Genomic DNA, 25,706 nt, shown 5'->3' with positions numbered 1-25,706 from the left:
AGGGTACCACGTTCTCCTGGTCCAGTCCGGGGCAACTAGGATCATGGATCTCGTGAACCTTCTCAACCTCCTGATTACAAGAGGAATGACAGGGATTGGAGGAAACTAGTATAGGAGTGGAAACTCCCAGTCCACCATGAACGAGTCTCCTAGAGCTCCTCTTGGGGGGGAAATTCCCTTTAGTTCACACTTCATGTCGGCACTGGCCGCAAACAGAACTACTTAAGGGGTTCCCCAAAGGGTGAAGCTCACCTGAAGGACTTCCTGAGCTATTTCCTACTCATGGCAGATTGTGCTCTGCCTGCTCAAAGCGTACACCGTCATGTTCTTCTCTCCGACTAGGTGAACTGCTGATAGAGCGATTCCTTCTTGTATTGCCCAAAACCAGAGCTGCATTGCCTCTCTGCACAGTGGTAGTGACCCTACACCACCTCTCTTGTTCAGGTAGTACATGGCCACTATGTTGTCCGTCATTATCAGGACATTCTTTCCCTGTACAGAGGGCAGAAAGGCCTTCAGTGCTAGTCTGACTGGCCTCAGCTCTAAAAGGTTGATATGTAGTTTGGACTCCGATGGAGACCAACGACCGATGATGGTCAAATAGTTGGTATGGGCTCCCCCACCCCGTGAGTGAGGCGTCCGTCACTACTGTTATCTCCAGCCATGGTTGCCAAAAAGTTTCTCCTTTCAAGATGTTCTCCCGACAAGCCCACAAATGAAGATCCAGTGAGACCCTGTTTGGGATTTGTAGGAGATCCGACATCCTTCCTGAGAATTTTGACCACTGGGTCCTGAAAGCCCACTGGAGATCTCATTCTCAGACAGGCCTCTGGCACCAGAAAAATGCAGGATGCCATGGGACTGAGCAACCTCAGAAAAAAATCGAAAGCCGGAAGATGTTGGGCATTCTGGAATTTTGTCACCGTCTGCAGAATGTCTTGAGCCCTCACCTCTGGTGGTGAGGCTTTTCCTAGGGATGCATCCAAGACTGCTCCGATTAATTGGAATCTTTGTAATGGTATCATGTGGGACTTCTTGAAGTTGAGGTAGAAGCCCAGCCTGTGTAGGGGGTGACAGGTGTAGCTGAGATGTTCCAGGGCCTGTTCTGGGGAACTGGCCCTGATCAGCCCATCATCCAGGTAGGGGTAGACGTGAATCCCCTCCCCTCTCCTGAGACTCGCTGCCACCAATGCCATTAGCTTGGTGAAAATCCTCGGGGCGGAGGCCAGCCAAAATGGCAGAACCCGAAACCGATATGAGAACCGGCGACAGCGAACCTTAGGCACTGTCTGTGCTTGTGATGGATCGGCACATGAAAGTAAGCATCCTCGAGGTCCAATGATACCATCCAATCCTGAAGCTGGAGGGGCTGAAGGATCTGAGAAAGGGTTACCATCTTGAACTTGTCCTTCCTGAGGAACTTGTTGAAGTCCAAGATGGGTCTCAATCCTCCGTCCATCTTGGGTATTAGAAAATATGGGGAGTACCAACCCTTGTTCCTCTCCGCTACAGGTACCGGTTCTATAGCACCTTTCTCTAGCAGGGTTAAAATCTTCTTCATACAGAGCGGATCTGGAACCTTCAAAGAGTTGTTCCCTGGTGAACGTTAGGTAGTAACCTTGGACAACTGTTTCCAATGGCCAAGCAGCTGAAGTAATAGCCTGCAATTCTGTCAGATGCTGTGACAACCTGTCTCCAACTGCAGTCTTGTGAACGAAGGCCTCAGAGGTTTTGGAGTGGCTGATACAGTGGCTGAGGATAAGGCAAGCGCTGCAGCCTTAGTGTTTCTTCCCTGTCCACCACGTTGAATCGTCTTTGTCCTCTTTGAGTTGGCTGTCCTCTGCCTCTTCCAAATGTGGAGTAATGGCTACCCATCCATGGAGTACATGTGGGGCGGTTTGGAATTTGTCTTATTGCAACTCCAAGGGAATTTTCTGCTGCCTTAGAAGTTTGCTGCTTCTCCAAACTCATCAGCTTTGGTTCCAAATAAATGTGTGCCATCAAAGGGCATGTTGAGTAGCCTGGATTGTACGCCTGGGGTAAATCCTGACTTTGTATCCAAGCAAATCTCTGTATCACTGTACTAGCCGCCATAGCTCTATTGATACTGTCAACATAGTCGAGACCAGTCTAGAGGGATTCGCACATTGCGTCTTTCCCATCCATGACGATGTTAAGGAAACAGTCACACACTCCCCACCCCCCTTGGGGATATGGTCAACCGCCATAGAAATACACTCCCAAAGGGTGTGTGTAAACTTCGCTAGCATGCACGTAGCATTGGCAGATTTTAAAACCATACTGCCGGCCGAAAACCCCTTTTTGGCCATGGCGTCATTTCAATTGTCATCTCCATCCTGGTGTCTGGTAGGGTAGGCATTTTGTCTACCGGTGGAAGTGGCTGCCTGCACCACAAGGCTTTCTGCACTTGGGTGCTTGGAGAGGTAAAAAGGGTCGGAGCTAGAAACTCTGCACTTGGCTGTGCGTTTTTTATTTACAGCAGGAACAACCTCTGGTGCTCCCCAATTAGAAGCCACCCTTTTTTGCAAGGCTTGGTGAAAAGGGACAATTGGAACCTACTGTCAAATATGTCAGTGAGATCATCCTGCTCAAAAACAGGTGTGAGTCTTGACCACCCCATGTATTCCATGACCCTTGACATTAGCGGTCTGTATGTTACCTCAGCGTGGTCACCAGGGTTTGCCCTTCCAAATTCAACCTCAGGAGAGCTGTCAATCCCACTAGCCTTATGAAGGCACTCTTGCAGTTTTTTCATGCGCAAGTCCTCTGATATGAGTGCCTCAGGCACTAATTGTGTTCCATATTGCAGTCCAAAGGGTCTTTCTTCATCAGAGGACTCCTCTGCATCTTCATATATTGAAGAGAGGGATTTGAAGAAGTCTGAACGTGGTAGGGGAGTGTAGTTTTTCTCAACTGAAGTTGTAGTTGTCACAGGAGCCCAAAATGTTGAAATTCTCGACGTCCTCGACAAATGTGTTGATGGGTTTGGCGATTGTGTTGATGGAATCGACACATGTGGTGTTGAGGAGGTCGACACTCCGATGGCTTCTCCTCCGATATCGGCGCCGATGACGTGCTTTTTGGTCCTGTCAAAGTGGACTCCAAAGTCGGTATTTTAGTCTTTGAGGAGACTGTTTCTTGACTCGAGGGATGGGATTGCTCTTGAGGAGACTTGGTGACTGGGTCTGAAGATGCACGGCTCCTGTGCTTCCGATCGACCGTAGCTTAGCCCTCAGGTGTTGTCGAGGGTGGTAAGGCTGTATTCTCGAAAACCCTTAACATTCAGAGTCTGAACTCCTTCCACTTGGCCGCTGAACTAGATTTGGTGGGGCAAACTACCCATTCGGGTGAACTAGATGAGGAAGATGGCGACCTGTGTCGCCTTTTCTTACTATGCCTCAAAGTCGAGGAATGGCATGAACCACTTCATAAACGGGAACGTTTGGACCTTTTTAGACGAGGAGAAACTGTCCTCAACACAGTTTATTTTTTTTAGATGGAGTAGAAGGGGATTTTTGGGGCTTACCTGCCGCAAGCTTCAGTCTACGCTCTCTCAAGGCTTTGGCCGTCATAGACAGGAAGTCCTCGCACCCCGAAAACTGATGATTCGACCCCCGGCACCACAGGCAGATCCCTGTGAGGGTCTGTCACGGACATCTTTGCACTGCAGTCACAGCTCTTCTAGAAGCCAGATTAAGGAGTGGACGACGCCGAAGACGAAGCCATTTTGCGTCGAAACTCGAAATGGTGATGAAATTTCGAAGAAATTTCTAGCAAGATTTCACAAATACGCACCCAGAGCTCAAAGTGTGGAAAAACGGAACAGAGGCGTTGCGCGTGCTACATATACCTGCTGTGACGTTGATGTCGGGACAGAGGCCTCCGAGGGACATCGACTCGACAGGCATTGAGGCACAGCGCCCCCTGCTGAAAATTCTTTTCTGAGGCAGCAAAGCTGGGATATTGGAAATATCAAAGGTAAGGAATACGTGGGAGGACAATTCATTTGAAAATGTGAATCCTCCATCACCAAAAGAGGGCCAAAAAAAACCCAAGGGTAAATACTAAGAGAAGGCATAAAAGTCTAGTGAAACCTCTGGGGCCAAACCAGAAACCCAGATTGCAGAAAAGCTTTGGTAAATGTGTGGTTTGTGGGTCTGGTGACCATGTGAAAGGGTAAACATACAGGGGGCCACACAGCCTCCCTAGCCTTCATCCCGGAGGAAGAAGCTCCAATGACAAGTGCTCACTTTTACTTACTAGCTGAAGAACCTATTGGGGTTCAAGCTAGTGTTTCTTTAGTGTCCTTGGTTCTGCGGGAACAACAGAATATAGATGTGTATGACACAACTTATCTATTGTAACCGCCTACTGGCCAGCACCTCCCAGTCGAATCGCTCCACTCTTCAAGTGACCCAAAATGGGGCAGTAAGAGCAGTACTGGACATTACTAGATGACACCAGGTCTCTGTGGCAAGACGAGTGCTCCATTGACTGCCTGTGAGGCAACGTGTGTCTCATAAGATCTTGACCCTAACTCACAAGTGCCTGACCCATGTGGCGCCTATCTACCTCACAAAGCGTCTGAAACCATATCTACCCTTGTGCTCCCTTAGAACACAGGACCAGGCCAGACTTGTACAGCCTAGATTCCGCCTGGCTTAGTACAGGGGGACAACCTTTCGATGTCTTAGCCCCGGTTATCTTGAACACCATCCCCTCTGAACTCCAAAAAATCCAAAACATGACAGAGTTAAAAAATGAAAATGCTGAAAATCTTCCTTTTCAACACACCCTGAAGTCACTCTTTGCCTCACTACTCTGTTCACATGTTGTTTGTCTTGTTCCTTCCGTGTGTGCCCCGTGGTCATTGGGAGAGCTGGCAAATGTCGATATCTTTTATGTAACTAAGCTCTGCCATGTAACAAGTGCCACGATGCTTATGGACAGCTGTGAGCTATATACATTTGAATAAAACAAACAAGCAAATTATTAAAACATTTCAAAAATAAACACCATACCTGACAACACCAAAGAATATTACAAGGACAGTGTACTTGTAAATAGCCAGGAGACTCCTGCCATTAGAGACACTGGGGCCAGCATTAGAGTGGTTGATGAGTTTCTTTCAGCCTGAGGATGTAGCTAAGGCACCCAAAGGTCCCACTAAACTTGCTGGTGCCCTATCCAAATGGTTCCATTTCGCCAGCCCTCATTCAGTGTAACAACACGACTGTAAGAATTCCTGTTTGTGTGCAATATGCATGCCTCCCAGCAAAAAGAATCAAAAGCCGACAATATTGGCCAGAGAGGCAACCTTGAGAGACTCTCAGTTTGAGATTCAGGAGAAATCAAACATCTCAAACCCACGGGCAGGTCAACCTTCCCCTTTTACAAAGAGACCAACAAGAAATCTAGAGTTTCAAGAAGGGTCTCAAACCCAAACCTGCTCTGAGAACAAGGACTTCCCAGGTCACCCCAGTGACCCCACATCCAGCAGAGGCTAGGTGGGTGGACGAACCAACTCCTGAAGACACAGCTATTGGTGAAACAGAGCTTGAGGACATCCTTCCCTGTGTGGAAGATCTGGATTCTAGAGACCATCCTGAGCTGCAGACTTTGCTTGCAGAAGGTGGACCCTCTAGGGCAGATTTAAGCAGAGGATAAAAAGTGTTCCTCTCTAGATGGTCTAAGACAAAAGACAGCTTCCCAGCTGGAAGGGCAGCATGGACTATACTGGGAGGATGGACTCCTCTACAGTGAGCGTACAGTCTACCACTGGGGACTTCAGGTGACTGGTAGTACCCTAGGAGGTTAGACCAAAGCTCCTGCAACTAGCACATGAGATACCTCTGGCTGGTCACAGTTCCAAAAAGACCAAAAAGAGGCTCTCTCTGTACTTGTAACGCTCACCTGGTTCCCACGGGGGCTTTGGTCTAGTCTGGATTGCTGTGGCCTCTTCTAGCGTGATGCGCAGGACCCGGAACACCGATTGGACAGGACCTCCAAATAGTGCTTGCCTGGCCCGTAGGAATATCCTTCTGCAGATGTGAAAGGGGATTAACAGTCTGCAGAATAGTGTGCTAGCTCCCCCCTTTCCCCCTTCGTTCCTCTCTAACTTCCTCCGAACCCCGGTTTAAGCTCACCTTATGGTTTGGAAGGATGAACTCTCCATCCTTCTTCTGGTGCAGGGGCGCGCGTTCGTCCAGTTACTTCACTGGTTTTCAGAATGGCGCTGGCAAAATCCACTTGACTTTCCTGAGCGATGCGCCGTAAGTATGAAAGTTCAAAGTTCAAGTGAGGCCCCCTTTATGTTGTCTTTCTAACCTGTGATCTGTCCTTTATTTCAGGTGCAGAATGAAGGCGATGCGTCGAGGGGTTAAACTGCCGAGGTGAGTAGTGATGAGGGCGATCCCTCTAAATGTCCTTATCATTCCCCAGAAATGTCTCTTGTCCTTTCCCATAGGGGCCGGGGTACGGTACCTGCCAACGGGGCGGCGCTGACCCGAAATGTGGATGAAAAGCCGGTAAGTATTATGGTTGTTAATCAGGCTTTCCTTCTGTGTTCCTTCTGCTCACCTTTTGTTTCTTCCTCTCTCCCCTAGGTGCCGAGATGTGGCATCCGATGCTGACAGCCGCGATGGAGCCGGGAGATGTCTCGAGGACAGGTGAGTGAAGCGTGGCGCTGCAGCGAGCAACGCAATGCTTTTAAATGGAAGTCTTTCTTCAGGGATGCTGGCGAGAAGATTCCGGATGCAGGTAAGAAGTTTGAAATAGTCCTTGGTTTTCACCTTTCTTCTCTTCCTTCCTTGCAGGTCTTCCCGGTTCGAGGCGGGCGTGGCTGGAGTCCAGGAGCAGGAGCAGACACGGTGAGCGTTAAGCTGCAGGAAGCAGAACAACGCGAAGCATGAGCTGCTGTCTGGGCGTGGCTTAAATAGCCTCCAAAGAAGTCCCAGGTATGTATCCTTCCCCAACTAGGTATGTATCCTTCCCTGGCCACGCCCGAGTGAAAAAATAGTCCCTATGAAAAAATAGTCCCTTTCAGGTCTCAGGGAGGCCTGAAGCGTGCAGCATGGTCTGCATCAGGTAAGTACACAAAACACCTCCCTTTATGAGCCTGGCGCCTATGGCTCCAGGACTGTTGTCCAACATGAGCCATAGGCGCCAGGCTATAAGGGGCCGCTGGGCTTTTACCCGAGGGCATGATGCCTGCTTCCGGGGGTGCTGGGCCTGGCCTGGTGCTCCGGGGGTAGGCATCATGACAGTACTTTTACTGGCCCGAGATGATATTGATAAACATTGCAGGAGTGGCCAGGCCTCCAGCAAAAGTTGATTCAAGAATGTGGCACCTTTGGTGCCCCTCCCAGTGGTGGGAGTCCCTTTTGAGAGGGTAGGGATTGACATTGTTGGTCTCCTAGACCCGCCAACCTCCTCAGGCAACCGATTTATATTGGTTGTAGTGGACCATGCTACTAAGTATCCTGAGGCAATACCTATGAGAACTGTTACTGCCCAAGCAGTGGCTAAGCCTCCTTGGTATTTTTACCAGTGTTGGGTTTCCTAAGGAAGTTATCTCTGACAGGGGGTCAAATTTTATGTCCCACTAAATGCATACCATGTGGAAAACTGCGGATTAACTTACAAGTTCTAAACTGCCTACCACCCTCAAAAATATTGGTTGGTGGAGAGGTTTAATGTAACAATGAAGAGCATACAGGTGACTTGGAAGGACCTCTGGGAAGAGTGTGACCTTCTACTGCCATGCCTTCTATTTGCTTATGGAGAGGTGCCTCAAGCTGGAGTGAGTTTCAGCCACTCTATGGTCATCCTGTCAGAGGCCCTTTTGCCCTGATCAAAGAAGGATTGGAGAGTGCTCCAATCTTAAAGCCAGTCCGTTTGACTATGTACTAGGCCTCAGAAAGCGTATGGTACTACCGATGACTGAAGCTTCAGAAAACTTGAAGGCTGGTCAAGCATTGGCATGACCAGAAACCTAACAATGTGGATTTTACTTGAGATCCGCTAATTCTAGTTATGGTTCCTACAAGGTAGAGAGCCTTACAGGACAAATAGATAGGACCCTTCTAAGTTATAGGCAAACTTGGAGAGGTCAATTATTTAGTGGTCCTGGGCAACCCAAAGAAGGTCCCCTTCGGGTCTTTCAAACTAACAGTCTGAAGGCCTATGTCTCTAGACCAGAACTGGGAGCTTTGCTTCTAAGCCTCTAATCAAGAGGAGGAGAGTGAGCCAATCCCTGATCTCCCTAGGGGACACCCTTTAGACGAGACAATAGGAGTGAAACTCTTCTGATCTGACGCAGCAGAATGAGTGCAAAGCTCTGTTAAATCAGTGTGGCTCTCTGTTTTCTCTGACAACAGGTTTGACCCCTTAGGGTCAGCATGATAGCCTCACTGATGAGTCTCCCTGTCAAAGGCAGGGGCTACAGAATGTCTGATAATGTCAGAACTCATATAAAGGCAGAGGTCAACAAGATGGTTGACCTTGGGCTTATTATGCCATCTACCAGTCCATGGGCTAGTCCAGTTGTGCTAGTGCCAAAGGCAGGAACCAAAGAGTGGAGATTCTGCGTGGACTATAGGGCTCTGAATTCAGTCACAAAGACTGATGCCAATCCTTTACCCAGGACAGATGAGCTGGTGGACAAACTTGGATCTGCCAAGTTCCTCAGTACATTTTACGTGACCTCAGGCTATTGGCAAATAGCTCTGACAGACCATGCCAAGGAAAAGAGTATGTTCTACCCCAGGAGGCATGTATCAATTTAGAGTCATGCCTTTTGAACTAAAGAATGCACCTGCCAAATTCTAGAGGATGGTGAACCATGTTCTGAATGGGTTAGAGGACTTCTGCATGGCATACTTGAATGAAATTGCAGTGTTCAGCCCCACATGGGAAGAGCATTTTCGTCACTTAGGATATGTGCTGCAGGCTTTGGAACAAGCTCATCTGACCATAAAGGCAAGTAAATATCAGATTGGTCAGAGCAAAGTGGTCTACCTTGGTCATTAGGTAGGAGGAGGTGAGATTAGGCCATTGCCTAGTAAAGTACAAGCTATACAAGACCGGGCCACCCAACTACTCAACCCAAGTGAGAGCCTTTCTAGGTCTCAGAGGGTACTACTGAAATTGTATTGAGAACCCTAGCACCGGAGCTTCTCCCCTGAATGTCATCAATTCTCCAAAATGTCCTACGGTCAGATGGAACGAAGAGTGTGCCAAGGCATTTGAAGTGCTGAAAAAGGCCCCCTGCAACACTTCAGTCTTAAGAGCTCCTGGTTATACCCAATCCTTTATTGTACAGACATATCCATGAAATACAGGAAAAGGGGGAAGTCTTAAGGCAACTGGATGAGCAAGGCAGGGTACACCCTATTTGCTTCATCAGTAGAAAAGTGAAGGGCTGAGAAACAAGGTGGGCAACGACAGAGCATGAGTGTTTTGCCATTGTGTATTCTTTGAATACGTTTAGGCCATACTTGTATGGTTCTACTTTCCTTATTCAGACTGACCACCAACACTTGAGATGGTTAATGCAAATGAAGGGGGAGAATCCAAAACTGCTCAGATGGTCTTTCAGCCTCCAAGGATTTGATTTTACCACTGAGCATAGGTCAGGTTGTAATCATCAAAATGCTGATGGTCTCTCCAGGAAGTATGAGCAACTGAGTGGATTACATCATCCTGTCCCTTAGTCTGTTGGAGGGGTGGGGGAGAGGAGGAGGAAGATTGTTAGGGAGAATTTTCAGTTTCTGTGCTAATTCCCTTTGACCCTCAACTATTTCGCTAGAATCTGGGATCTTTTTGATTTTAAACCTCCCGAGTGGTATGTTTTGCTATTCACATGTGTTTTTCTCTGACTTGGATTTTTAACTGTTTAATGGAGTCTGATAAACTCCAAAGACATCTTTTTCGTGCATAGTGACACACAGCTCCCTTGGACTTCTCTTAATGTGTAAATACATTTTTCTTGTGTGAACTACAGTTCCAAGAATAGTGAGATAGCTTTTATCTTATCTTTTCCTTTTGTGGGTCCAGCACACAGCATCCTATGTGCAGTGCTGGGCATAACATAGCAACTCCTTATCCCGCTTCTTATGTAACTTTTTGTTAGACTTACTAACTTCAATGGCTGGTGGCAGTGGTTACTTTTTACTTCCTTTTATGCAGGGTACAAGCAGGCCGATTTCTCAGCTGCAGTGCAACACCCAGGAGTGACAATGTTTCCAAAATGCCATGCAGCTTCTTTTTTCACAATTTCTTGTTAGTTCCTTCTGGGCTTTTACTCTGTTTAAACTTGGTTTGAGTCCTTTGTGTGTTTTGTCTTTGGCAGGCTTCAGCCCTGAAGCTCGCCCAGGCTCCAGTGTGTCACTGACCTTTGTAGGCATGCTTGGCCAAAACCAGTTACAACTGGGCGGGTGGCTGTCCTAGAGGACGACCCCCCGACATGTTATTGATAGATGTAGGGCTGTGAATGAATGGGACATAGCATAAAAGTCGAGGCTTTCGGGACTACAGGCAGAGTTGACCACTGGAACATCACATCTGATGAAGAGGACGAGCAGAGACGCCAGGACCGCAGAAGCACTGGAGGAGCCTTGCAGCTGTGCTGACCCATGTTTTCGTTGACGGGGAAGATCTGTGCAGTACGTCCTCCCTTAGGCTGGTGGGACCAACTAGCCTCCAGACCTGCTTCATTTTGGCTCATCCCCTGACTTGCGGCGAATATCCCAGGCTGCAAAATCCCAATGCCCGCGGACCCTGACCATTATCGAATGTATCGTCTTGCAAGGATGGAATCTGGCCAAAATTTTGTTGGCACCTGCAAGGACCGCCAGAAGCAGGACATCTTCATCCAGAGTCGCCTCACCAGAGTCCAGGACTGAGGAAACTCCAACCGCAGCTATTAGTTTCTCTTTGGCGCTGTTAAACAGGTACCAAAACCACAAAGAGCCACTGAAACATGCAGAATCCATTGCTGTACAGTCCCTCCCCAAGGTGCCGCCACAGAAGCCCCGCAAACGGCCTCCCTTTCATCACCACGACCAAGGACCAGGAACATGGGTCTGCATCACTGCATCAGGAAGGCCTCCAGGTGGAACCTCTTCTTCAATTATAAGGTACTGTAGGGCTTGGGGTATAACTACCTTTCTCCATTTGTAGTGCTCCCTGGCTTGGGAAATACTATTTTAACCCCTCTAGAGTTCACCTCACCTGTGCATGCCTTCCAGCTTGTGCTCCGTCAAGTGGGCTCCCCTTGAGCTTCAGTGATGTTTCAAAGAACTCCCGACATAACATTTAAAGGAAAAGTTGCATCAAAACTGGAACTGTACCATTGACTTTGGCGATCCTGGTGGCCTAAAAGCTTCTCTTCTGAACCATATTAGCAGGGCTTGTTCCCTTACAGGTTTTAATTGTTGACACTATTATTGCTGAGATAAAAGACTGCCAACATCGCTCTGGGAGAAACTAACTATTGAACCAGTAGAAAGTGTGTTCTACTTCAACTTTAACTATTTTCCCTTCTCAACCCAATTTTGTAATGGTGAACAAAAATAAGTGCTACTACTGACCATGATTGATGTCACTCTGTGTGCTGAACATATTTAGCATAGAAAATAATTACTCACCTGCATGATTGGTTCTTGTTTAATTGAATTCCATCTTCCAATGTATGTTATTATTAGTTGCTGCTTTTTAAAGAATGCTTAATTTGCCTTGTGTATATATACACAAATCATTTTATATAACTTTAAGTGTGCAAGTGTTAACTTGGTGCCTTGTGTTTACCGATTTAATTGTACTACTCTGTAGCTCACATTACCCCTCCTAAGAAAAGCCAGGCTGCTCAGTCACTCTACCAAATTGTGTAGTGCAGGCCTATATTAAGAGTTGGGTCTGCCTAATACCAAGCCTTGTGAAGTCCCACACCAGTTGACTTTACAAAATCCTACCCAACAGCGAGAAAACAACATTAGCAAGTCAGTACCACTGTACCAATTCTTATTAGCACTTGTAATGCTTAAGCAGTCCTTCCCTAACTACAAAAGAGTGCTTCAGTTTAGGTTTTGGAAGGAAACAAGCAGTGCCAAAGTCAGTAGCAATGGAAGGTTTTCTTTTGGGGAACAAGCAATGCCAAAGTCGATGGGTATGCAGTAGTTGTGATGAAAATGTTCTCTGTACAGGTAAGCAGCAAGTTAGCTGGATTCAAAAAGGGCACAGGGACTACAGAGAACCCTCCCTCAAGGTGCTCATGCTATTCGGCCTGGGCGACTGGATTTGGGTGAACACCAAAACAGCACTTCAAGAACAAAGGAGCAACACAAATGGCTTAAGTTAAGTTTACCAAGAGCCCCACAGTAACTGGAGAGTGATGAGGATGATGCAGCGGGATGAACAGATGCAGACCAGGTCTCCTACTCTGTGATAGCGGGGACAGAAGTAGGGACTCTGGATGAGAGCCTACAGCAGTCGTCGAGAGAGGGACTAGCCAGCAACGGATTCTTCTTGCTCCTGCATCATTTGTGGTTTTGATGCCTTTTTATCAGCACCAGGTGGAGCGAATGATCACTGCTGTTTGGAATCTTCCAGTTTACTCAGTCCTGCACTCTGGTGAGGGGACTCTGAGGAGATGTTTGTGTCTGGAGGTCCACAGGGATGCCATCGAAGCACGAGCGAGATTCGATCACACCAAGACTATGCACTCAACAATGGTGGACGTACCCCAGGTATTGGGATTTGGCAGCCATGGAAGGTCACAGGACCTCGGAGGACGGTACAAATTGAAGGTGGGTCCTGGGGCCGATTATGCCCACCAGCCCAAAGGAGTTAGTCATGTTGGCAGAGCTTCTCGGTCGATTCGAAAATGGTATCAGGACAGCAGCAGTGCTTCTGCGGGTGCTGCAGGCGTCCCTGGTCGTCGTCTTCTTCGGATCTTCAGTTCTAGTGGTCGACTTAGCCTTCTGTCACAAAAACCTTGCCTTTTATACAGGAACCCATTCATTCCATCCTTTGGATCGGTCAATCACCTGAGGGTGGCTGGCCTTTGAGGACAGCCAGCCTCGCAGTTCAAACTGGTTGTGGCCAGGCATACCATCAGACAAAGGCATGCATAGTTTCGGGCTCCTCCCTCACTTCCTGCCTTAGCAGATGCACTGGAGCCTTGGTGGGCTTCACAAAGGAATCTCATTGAAGAAAAAAACTCAAAGAGGACCCACCCCCACCTGGAATGGTAGTGCAAGGGCCAAGAAGGAACACAAATGAAAAATGGCAATAAACATCTTTAGGAAAATGGTCACCCAAGGGTGCTGTACTGCAGCTGTGGAAACAGCCTGCAAGTAACTTAAAAACAAATGGTAGAAACATGTATCCACTGCAACTAGACATTTAAGTTTGTCTGTTACTGAAACTGAAAAGTTACAGGAGCAGTGGGAAAGGAGTTACTGTGTAGCCCCTCAACGCCCTACATAAGGTGGTGTGCGATGATCCTACAAAAAGAAAAGGTAAGAAAATGTATCCTACTACCCTTGAGAACAGTAGTCCTTTTGGGAGAATAGCATCAAATAAGAAGGGAAGCCGAATGGACTCCCCAGAAACACTGCACATAGGATGCTGTGTGCTGCAAAAATCAATTATAGATGCCTGTAGTGAAATACATGGAGAAAAGCATGACTCCCTCAAAGTAAGAAATACTAGAGTAGCAGCGAAACCGGGTTCCTGTGTCAGAGTAAAAAAAGAATGAGTGAGTGGGAAAATGTTCTACTCAGGAGAACAGATAAAAAAAAAAACAGAGTCCAGCAAAAGTGCTGCAGGTCTCACAGGCTGAGGGGAATTGGCACATAAACTGATAATTCAACCCAACACTGGGGATGAATAATTATTGCCAGGTTAATAACCCTGTGAAAGTATTTAAAAAAATCAAAATGGATCAATGGAGTAGTGATCAGAACCTACTTCTTAAATATAAGATGCATTCTCTTTTAGCAAACCAATACAGGCCTTGTTTGAAGTTGCCAGAATATATTGTAAAGTTTCCTGATTATAAATATTGGTATGTATTCATGAGATTGAAGTTCAACTTATTGGGTACTCTCGAAAGGTGGGGGGTAGAATTAGAGGTCTACCTGAAACTGAAGAAAAAGTTCTTGGAGACCCTAAAACACTGAGTGTTGTAAGGAACTCATGGTGGCAACAGTAAAGACAGACAAGTGATCACAGTTCAAGGGTGTTTATTAAACTGTACATTTATGGTAGAAAAACACCTACTCTAAACCTAAATCTAAGATGGGAGAAAGCTTTGACCATCAAATGAAAAATAAGTCAGTCCTTGTGGCGTCGTGTCAAAATAAAAGGACCTATACTGAGAAAAACCTATTGCAATTCCTTACAATTAAGTATAAAAAAAGTGTGGGATAAGGGTTCAAAAAAGAAATACGCGTTCACAAATAATAAGTCAGGATGTGATTGCCAGGGGTCTCCCTCCCCCACGTTTTGAGCACAGAACAAGGTAGAACCTTGGAGCACAGCAAACGCTTGATATTTCCCAGCACGAGCCGACAGTTCTGTTCTAGTTATCAGGTTCTTCAATGGTTAAGTCTCTTTTCAATAAAAAGTCTTGTGCCTTCGAGGGCCTGATGTATTCAAATGCAAACAAACAAAAAATGTCTTTGCAAAATGACTTTGGGTGAGGATCTCCCTCGACCGGGCTCAGACTCATTTGACAAGGGGGACCATTCACTTCCCCCTGGTCTTCCAATGCTTCTTACTTTCATGAGTCTTAATGTCTTTTTAAACCCGTCTTCAGGCTTTGCCCCTGATAGTCGGCTTCCCTCTGCCAGGTTCACTCTCGCCAACTTTTACACAAATAGGTCAGTATGGGTCTTTAGACTTTGCCTCGTCTCGTTGGCATCCCTCCGCCGGGTTCACTCTTACCAACTTCTGCAACATCCTGTTCATGTACCAGTTTTCACCATGACGGATTCATTTCCCTTTCTTTCACAATCATCTGTCGGTCAAAGACTTTCGACGGTAGAGGATTTTACAAGACCCCTGCATGACCACTTTGACCTCCCTTTGCCTCTTCAAGGCCTTCTGGTTACGGTAGTCTCTAATCGGGTAACCTCCCAGGAGTTTCCTGCGTGAGCACCCACATGGTGCCGGATGTTTCTGTTGCAGGTTTTCCCCCTTTTTCTCAATAGTTCCTTTAAACCTTTCAAAGTTAGCTGCTTGCTACTTTTCGTTCAACACAGTTTGGGTTTCTTATCGACTCTCCCCTCAGCTCACCGGCTTGGCTTTCTTCTCCGAGTCAAGGTTGGCACTCTCTTTTTAAAAAAAATTTATTAGCATATCTATAGTTTACATTTAAACTTTTTTATGCTATTTACTAAAAAGAAAACAAATTTCCATTAAAATACAACCAGAATAAAAAGATATATAAAATCAAGAAATCAGAAAAGAGGTATAGAAACAAAAAAAAGAAAAAGCCCTTCCCAACGTTCCAATAAAAACTCTAAATTTCCATCAATTTTTCATCTCATTTCAGTGAGTCTCTTCCTTTCATCTTCTTCCACCGTCAGTCTCTCAAAGATTTTTTTGACGAAGGCCAACAAGGGTAAAATCTCTGCGTTTCTCCTCCCTTGCCACAAGTTAGCCCAGAGTGAGTTTGGGGATGTTATTGTTGAAATTTGAAAAAGAGGTCCCAGGTACATCGTTCTTAAGTCTTTCAGTGACTCACATTCTGTAGTTAGGTGTTCAAGAGTTTCGGGCATGCCCTTACAGAGCAGACGCGTGTAATTTCACATTGCGGCTGGTTTACGTCTCTCAAGAACTTCTTTTGTTGGATACAGGCTAAAATGGAACCTCATTAAGTCTCGTCTCAGGACGGTAGAGGGAAACTTTGTCAAGTATCTTGTAACCTGGCCTCGTTTCCTAGTGTCTTTCATTATCCCTCCATCAATTTTCATCATCCAAATCCGTTCACCTGTGTCTATCCTGTCGAAGTCATAGAGTTTCTTCTTGACGTGATCCGGATTTTACAATAGGAGCTCTTCGCTCAGTGCTAAACATTTTAGTATTTCCACACATGTAGATTTCCATTCTGTTAGGGACTTCTCGCTGTTTGAGAAAAAAGCCTTATGTAAGACTTCGTACCCACCTTCACCTGGGGGTTGTAAATATTTCCTCAACAATGAGAGATCGCCACACCATGATGGAGTACAATGACACCGTCCCCATTTCTCTCCTAATCACTTCAACCGGGAGAGAAGTTGGCATGTTCAGGACACGTCATCAAAATGCTCCCTCAACTTGACGCCACAGACAGCCTGCAAGTTGTGGTTGAGTTTCAGAGCTACACGTCAGAATGGGAGTCACCTTCAGTTTATAGAAGGTGATGACGGGTAATAGAGTCAATGTGCCATAATTGTGGTTAATTATTCAAGCCCGAGTTGCTAGGCTCTTAACTTTTGACTTCACGGCCATTACCCCATGAGAGTCCACCATACTGTTCATGGTTAGCCCCAAATACTGCATTGATGAAACATCTGGTATTTTTACCCCTTGGAGACTCCAGCTACTCTTCATTCTGCAAGTTCTATTTGCAACTCCTTTGACCATGATTTTAGACTTCTTTGGATTGATAGTTAATGAATTGGCGTCCACATATTTGGACAAGGCATTCAACTGTCTCTGCAGACCCACTTTAGTTTGGTCTATGATTAGAAGGTCGTCAGCATAAAGTAGTATTTCTACTGGGATACCTGCAATCCCTTGGGCAGAAGCATCTCACATCTTCAAATGCCTCCTCAATGTCGGATATGTAGAGGTTGAATATGGCTGGTGCCAATTTACAGCCTTGTTTTATCCCTGATGATGTTCCAATTTCTCTCGACAGAGTTCCTACCCTATCCAACTGTATTCTTAATGTTGTTCCAGAGTGCAGCAGTTCCAGGGCTCCTCTCAGATGTGTCGGACAGCCCCATTTTAACAGCTTTTCCCATAGAGTTTTCCTGTTTATTGAGTCAAATGCATGGGCCAGGTCTATTGACGCTATGCAAGTCTTGCTTTGGTTAGTTCCTTTCGCTCTGCATTTCAACAAGTTTATTAGAAAAAGGTTTAAGGCGATTCCAGTCCCTTTTTTAAAGCCTGACTGCCAGCGATCTTGGTGATGTGATTGTTGGGACCATGCATTCAAATGTTTCAGGAGTATGGCTGAAAACAACTTTCCTACCACGTCCAAAAGAGCGATAGGTCTGTAGTTGGCAGGATGAGACCTATCGCCCTTTTTATAGATCGGGACCACAATTGACTTGGTCCAGGAAGTGGGTATTTTCTTTGTTGTTTCAATTTCCTGAAACGGAGACAGCATGAAGTCGGCCCAATGTTCCGGATGTTGCTTCAGAATAGCATTTGTTAGGTCGTCAGGGCCCGCCGCCCTTGATGAGCTTGCTTTTTTATTAGGGTAAATTCAAAGGTCCAAGGTAAATTGGAGTGTGCAACCTTTTCGTGTCTTTCCACTGTCTTGTTGGAAAATAAACCCGCAAAATATTGCTCTCATGTAGACCACGGTATTGAATTTTCAAGAATCGCGTCTTGTGGAAACGGTGAAGAGTTCAGCAACTTCCAGATCTCGACTGTGTTTTTATTGGCCATCAGACCTAGCATTCTCTCCCCGTCAGCCTGCAAGAGCTGATGCATTTTCAACCAATTTTTAAGTGACTGTTTCTCTTTTCTTATCTTTTCTCTTACGTCAGGGAGCATTCCTTTTCTAAGGTGCACAGTTAGTTTTTTGATGGACTTTTTCTTTTCATTGATGTCCTTGTTGAAGACGTGTTTCCTTGTGAACACACTTTTCAAACCTTTTCTGGCTTTGGCCTGAAAGATTTTCAAAGCCAGTGGATATTGAAGTGGTAATATAATTTTGCCAGAAGCGTCCCTGCTTTTACCATTAAACAGGGACATGGTTAGATTACTGAGGGCAGTAGAACAGATTCTTAACCGGTTGAGACCCGGTGTTACCTCAATATTGTCAGTATTGTACAATTGAGAAGACTGTCCAACAGTGTCTTTGACGTGACTATCCACCATCTCCAACAGATTTTGGTCACTGTTGTTGCACAGTATCACTTCCAAGGGACTCATCCGGCCAAAAAAGTGTCTCTGATGCAAAAATGTAGTCAAGGATCTTTGTGTAAGGTCCTCTTTTCCAAGTTGCTTTCGGTGGGATATCACCCCTTGTATTGCCATTCAACAGGTTTATATTTCTTTTTTGTAGATCTTCTCTCCAACTGATGCCCCTTAATATCTTCGAGGTGGCAGCTCTTGGTGGATTAGTCATCAGTTCATTCCTGGACTTCAAGCATTCAATGTTCAAGTCCCCACATACCAGAACATCAATAATGTTGTAGTTAGTTCTGGCTTCGACGATATAATTCATAACCGTCTCTGAAACATTTACTGCAAATGGAGACGCAGGGTTTCAGTAGATGTTACATATCAATAGGTCCTGATCACCCCCTAACCAAAAAAGGGGCGAATAACCATGTGATTATGAAAAATATACATATTTTAATTACCATCAAAAAATACATTTACACTTAACAATATCTTCCTTTAAAAAGACTCCACATAATGGACCACACACAATCTGAAACTCATTTCCATGTGTGTGTGTATTGTCTACCTGAAGTCAAGGTAAACACTTCAAAACCTTTTCTATACCTCACTATAGAGTGTTTATATTGACCATCCCTGATGTTATTGTTGCCCCTCCTGATTTGTACGGGCAAGAGACTGTGCCAACACTATATACATGTGTTTCTAGAACCAGCATCGATCCCAATTGCGGAAATTTATACATGAATCAATCAACATTATATATCCTGCTGGTGCTGTCTTCAGGGCACTTAGCCTTAGTCGTGTTTTCTCTGGTTGTCACGTATCAACAGTCATAGTTCCAGTATTTCTAAAAAAACAAACAAACATTTGGTCTAAACAACATGGTTTTATCACTCTAAACATAACAAGTCATGCATTGCATCCGTATCAACTTCATCTCTATTTGCAATATTTAGCAGAGGAAATATATTTCATCGTGACATTATTCACCACTAACATCTAGTTTCTCAACATGTAATATTTCAACACGTGGCATGTCCCAATCTCTTTGTGGACAATCTTATTGCAAGTTTCACAATTACAACCATTCACCCACAATCTGTTCTATATTCAAAAATGTAGAATCCTAGCCAAGTCTCATTTTACCGACCATATTTCTTTAACATCTATGGGTAGATGTAGTCTATTACAAACAGGGGGGGGCATTCCCTATCAGAACAAGTTCTTTTACGTATTCAAGCACTTAGAAAGTGCTTACCTATTATTGGCTCGTTCCGTTTGAGTCCACCCAAATGGTACTTGCTACAAGGGCTGTAGGACGTCCCTCTTGATCGTGACCCGGAGGGAGGCAATGTTGTCTATGTATCGCTTTTACTCACTCCATTCTGAAAAACGACAAATATCTGTGCGTTTATATAATTGTGGCAAACCCACGTGTTAATTTCACACTCATGTCTCCTTTCTTCTGTCAAGCTTACCATTTTTAGGTGACCCCCGGGTGTGTTGCACCGTGTATGAAGCCCTTCACTTTCGATCGCACTTCTTTAAATCAGTCATACGCGTCCCAACGTGTGGACGCTCCCCTAATAGGGCAGAGAATGGAAGGGTATTACCTTGCCGTAATACAGCGTGCACTCGTCTGGCATCTAGACGCCGCCGGATAAATCCGTACGACTGGGAGTTGTTAAATAGCCGAGGATCATCGGTCACGTGAGACGCTCGCGTCTGCGTGCGTTTCAATGTCATGTGATTGGAACCCATCTCACTGGCAATTGACGTGCGCCATCTTGGAATGGGTTCTCCTGCTGTGTTGTGTATGAAACTATGTGTGTTTGACAACTCACAAGTTCCTACGGATTACGGCCACATGCCTGATTATTACAAATGTGACCATTATTCAGGGCTACTTCTATGCCACAGTCTCACGCAGCCCTGCATATGCCTGTCCTAAATATGGCGCTCTGCTTAGAGAAAGTACAGTGTTGAAAGGACCCTCATCTACTGAAAAACTTATGTCTACTAGAGCTTCTCTACGTGGAACGCACTTTCAGATATCGCGTCGGGCTCTACCTCATCAAAACTACGTGGCGTCTCATGCATTGCCTCTATTTGGTGCAGCCCATTATTTTTTGTGATGAATAAATAAGGGCCATTCTATGGAAATATTCAAACCATTTTTTACGGTATCTAATGAATAAATCCATTTCTGTTCAGTTTGTCTGAGTTTGAGGTCTCCGTTACCTCCTCTTGGTTGGGGAAGTATCATTTCAATGATAAACCAGTAGATATCATCCACCTTATGGTGAGCACCCTTAAAGTGTGCTACTAAGGGTTTGTCTGGTACTTGATTTTTCACACATGATCTGTGCTCGCAGATCCTCTGACGAATAGGCCTCTTCATCTTGCCAATGTACAACGGTCCACAGGGGCACCTTATACCATATACTACCCATTTAGAGTTGCAGTTCGTAAAGTTTTTAAGCTCCCATTTTCTCCCTTTCAGATCCACATGTTTCATGTTCGATGTTAATTTACATACCAAGCATTTGCCACATGCAAAATGGCCCACTACCGGCGTTAAGTGCCACAATGCAGGCTGAGTCAAGGGGCTGTCCGCTTTCGATGTCCTATAAGTATGCACCAATTTATCTTTTAGATTGGGCATGCGGCAGAACGCAAAACGAGGTTTGCTGATCGAAAAGTCATCGGTGTTGATGATATTCCAGTGTTTAAGTATACAACTACGCAAATCGTTGCTGATAGGTGAGAATGTGGAGACACATGTGATCTTATCTTCTGCAACTTGAGGTTGTGGAACAAGGCAATCCTGTCTTTGAGTGTTCTTAGCCCTTTTCATCGACCTACGCACAATGAATGGTGGGTAACCTCTTGCATGCAGTCTGGCTGATAAAGCCTTGCTATTGGCATCAAAATCCTCCCTATGGGTACAGTTTCTTCTAATGCGTAAAAACTGACTGAAGGGTAAGTTTTGTCGCAAGGACCGAGGATGGAAACTCTCGAACGACAGTAAAGTTTTCTTATCTGTTATTTTTCTAAACAAAGTAGTGCCAAACTTGTTTATATCTTTATAGATCTCGAGATCTAAAAACGAGATCTTGTTATTATCCCAATTCATCGTAAAATTGATGCACTCATCTTGTTCATTAACCCAAATGAGGAACGATTCGAGCTCCACGGCACTACCTCCCCACAACATGAACACATCATCGATGTAGCAGACCCAAAGTTTCATTTGATGTTTGAATGGGTTATTTTCTGCATAGACTGAGTGTATCTCCAGATCGTCCATGAACAGGTTCGCCAAGTCTGGTGCGAAACTAGAACCCATACTGGTCCCATGTTGCTGCAAATAAAAAGTATTTTGTTCGATGAAAAAAAATCACTGGTGAGGGCAAGTTTAATGCATTCCAAAATGAATGCTGATGGAACTGTCTTGTCTTCCCTCTGCTCTAAATACTTCTCCATTATGTTCACACACCTCATTTGGGGGATGCTAGTATAGAGTGCCTCGACATCTAGAGTAACTAAGATGTTGTCTGCTCCAACGTTTATGGTATCTAGTACCTTAATCATCTGTGTTGTGTCTTGGATGAAAGAGCGCATCGTTTTCACTAAAGGTCTGAGGAAAAAATCAGTATATACCGATAGAGGTTCTAAGATGGAACCAATCGCTGCCACAATCGGGCGACCAGGAGGGTCTTCAAGATGTTTATGAATCTTGGGTAGACAATAAAAGGCAGGCATGATGGGGTGTTGCTGAATCAGAAACGCTTTCTCATCGGCGTCTATCCACCCTTCGCCTTCTGCATGACTCATGAGTCTTTCAATTTCCTCCCAAATTCTGGGAGTAGGGTCACTTGGTAAAAGTATGTAGAAAAACACTCTGTCAAGTTGTTTCTTAACTTCGGCACAGTATTTGTCTACACCCCACAGTACCACGCCCCCAACCTTGTCTGCTGGTTTAATCACAAACCTGTTATTGTCTGCTAAACCGTTCATGGCTGTTCTTTCCTCCTTAGACAAATTGTCTTTGTGCACATTTTTTGTCTTGATAAGTGTTTTAATTTCTCTGATGATTTTGTTCTCAAAGCTAATGATTTCAGAAGAAACCATCGCGGACAACGGGGTAAATGTGGAAGGTGGTTTGAAACCTGAAACACTGTTTTCTCGTGGTCTTTGGTCATCCTGATCTTTGAAAAAATACTTCAAGACGGATGATCCGAAAGAAGTTCCGCATTTCTACTTCAGTAGTGAAAAGGTCAGCTTTGTTCACTGGTACGAAAGAAAGACCCTTGCTTAGGACCCGGATCTCAGCCGGTGTGAGGTTGTGATCACTCAAATTAAAGATAGGGATCACCATGTCTGTGGTCCCGGTTGCCACTGGCGTGTTCGCATCCCGTGGTGGCCCGGTTGACGGTTCCTCCCTCGTCTGCCCCGGTTCTGAAAAGGGCCTCTTTGGGGGTTCACTGTATTCGCCGGGCCTGTTCTTGAACCTCCGTCACTGCTGTTTGACGAATTAGAAAAAGTAACAAACTTCCTATAAGGGCGTCTGTTGTTAAAGCCCTGGTTCTGGCCTTGATTCGTGTTGCTTTGCGCGAAAAAGCCAGGAGCCAGGTAGGGGTATGTGACTTCCTCTTTATAATTCTGAAAATCTTTCTTGAATTTCCACAACTTCTTGTCCATAGTAAAGGTCTTAAATGTCCCCATATCCTCTTCAATTTTCTCTAGAAGTTCTTTTATATTGGGTATTATTGACTCCTCTTGGATTTTTTTCTCCAAGTCTGCTAGATCTAGTTTCTGTTTTTTTGCTTCTTCCTCTGCCGTCAATATGACAAAACAATCCAATCACAGGAACATTTATTCCCTACACCGCTAAAATTGGACATGAATTTGGGGTTGTCCAAGAAAACCCTGGGTATGTTCTTTACTTGAAGACCCTCCGGAATGGAATAACTGGCCATGGGATTCTGTATGTATCAGTTTCTTCACTTTTTGGGTCAGGAGGTCCAGATCATTGCTAGAAACACATGTATTTAGTGTTGGCACAGTCTCTTGCCCGCACAAATCAGGGGGGGCAACAATAACATCAGTGGTGGTCAATATAAACACTCTATAGTGAGGTATGGAAAAGGTTTTGAAGTGTTTACCTTGACTTTAGGTAGACAATACACACACACATGGAAATGAGTTTCAGATTGTGTGTGGTCCATTATGTGGAGTCTTTTTAAAGGAAGATATTGTTAAGATTGTCCACAAAGAGATTGGGACATGCCACGTGTTGAAATATTACATGTTGAGAAACTAGATGTTAGTGGTGAATAATGTCACGATGAAATATATTTCCTCTGCTAAATATTGCAAATAGAGATGAAGTTGATACGGATGCAATGCATGACTTGTTATGTTTAGAGTGATAAAACCATGTTGTTTAGACCAAATGTTTGTTTGTTTTTTTTAGAAATACTGGAACTATGACTGTTGATACGTGACAACCAGAGAAAACACAACTAAGGCTAAGTGCCCTGAAGACAGCACCAGCAGGATATATAATGTTGACTGATTCATGTATAAATTTCCGCAATTGGGATCGATGCTGGTTCTAGAAACACATGTATATAGTGTTGGCACAGTCTCTTGCCCGTACAAATCAGGAGGGGTAACAATAACATCAGTGGTGGTCAATATAAACACTCTATAGTGAGGTATAGAAAAGATTTTGAAGTGTTTACCTTGACTTCAGGTAGACAATACACACACACATGGAAATGAGTTTCAGATTGTGTGTGGTCCATTATGTGGAGTCTTTTTAAAGGAAGATATTGTTAAGATTGTCCACAAAGAGATTGGGACATGCCACGTGTTGAAATATTACATGTTGAGAAACTAGATGTTAGTGGTGAATAATGTCACGATGAAATATATTTCCTCTGCTAAATATTGCAAATAGAGATGAAGTTGATACGGATGCAATGCATGACTTGTTATGTTTAGAGTGATAAAACCATGTTGTTTAGACCAAATGTTTGTTTGTTTTTTTTAGAAATACTGGAACTATGACTGTTGATACGTGACAACCAGAGAAAACACAACTAAGGCTAAGTGCCCTGAAGACAGCACCAGCAGGATATATAATGTTGACTGATTCATGTATAAATTTCCGCAATTGGGATCGATGCTGGTTCTAGAAACACATGTATATAGTGTTGGCACAGTCTCTTGCCCGTACAAATCAGGAGGGGTAACAATAACATCAGTGGTGGTCAATATAAACACTCTATAGTGAGGTATAGAAAAGATTTTGAAGTGTTTACCTTGACTTCAGGTAGACAATACACACACATGGAAATGAGTTTCAGATTGTGTGTGGCCCATTATGTGGAGTCTTTTTAAAGGAAGATATTGTTAAGTGTAAATGTATTTTTTGATGGTAATTAAACTATGTATATTTTTGATAATCACATGGTTATTCGCCCCTTTTTTGGTTAGGGGGTGATCATGACAAAATGTATGTGCATCTGTAATTTCTCGCTCTGAGCAGAAGGGAAAGGAATCTGTTTTGTGGGACTTCATGGGTTTTTGCATTCCCCTGTCCTCACCCATACAGCCCCTAAAAAGAGGACTTTTGGAGCTCAAGATAGCTTATAACATATCAATAGGTGCCAATTGTATTCGATGTACCTTTTTACCAGCAACACAAATTGAATCAATGGCAAAGGGTCCTGTACAGAGAGCTTGGTCCAGCCATTTGTTCTTTTACACGCTGTAATCAGTTCTGCCATAGGTAGACCTAAGTTCCCTTTAACAGCGGGGTTCAGGAATACTTCGTAGCCTTCCAGGGACGGTTCCTCATTCAGCCAAGTCTCCTGGAGGCACAATAGCTCCTATTTCTCAATTAAAAGTTCCCCTTCCCCAAATAGGTGCGCAAATCCCCTGGTGTTCCAAGAGCAGATGGTCAGGGTCTAGAAGAGAACAGATTCTGTGTGCTTTGGACATTATGACTTCCTGGCCAGTGTACCCGCTAGCCAGCTCCAATCTTCTCTTGGGCTATCTGGGCGTGTCCCTCCAGGCTGTTTAAACAGCGGTAGGTCATTTCCCGGGTCATTTGTTCCTACCCAGCGTGATGCTGGTCTTTCTCCTACTGCTTGCTTCTCGCTTAATTCCTGCGGTCGGACCTCCCTACTTCTTAGGCTTGTAGACTTCCCATGTACCAGTTTGACAGAGCGATGACGGTCCTCTTCAAATACAAATGTTGATGTGGGAGATGGTATTTCTCTTTCTTTTAGCCAAAAGCCCATACGGAGGAGCCTATGACCTACTTTGATGAAAGTGTCTTTAATTCTGTGGTCCGTTATATAAATTAGAGCTCTATCTAGGTGCTTGCCCTCTGGAAATTCAATTAACAGTATATCCCTCGTTTGTATTTTCTTGAATTACTCGACTCACCCAATGAGTCTCATAATATTGGTTCTGTTGAAGATCAAGTTGTCTTTGATGTTTAAGACCCTTTCTAGCAGAAAACAAGAGGGGGACCT

Source organism: Ambystoma mexicanum, chromosome 1p, assembly GCF_040938575.1.
Source record: "Ambystoma mexicanum isolate Mex_15411 chromosome 1p, UKY_AmexF1_1, whole genome shotgun sequence".
Lineage (NCBI taxonomy): Eukaryota > Metazoa > Chordata > Amphibia > Caudata > Ambystomatidae > Ambystoma > Ambystoma mexicanum.
This window is presented reverse-complemented; position numbering follows the sequence as displayed.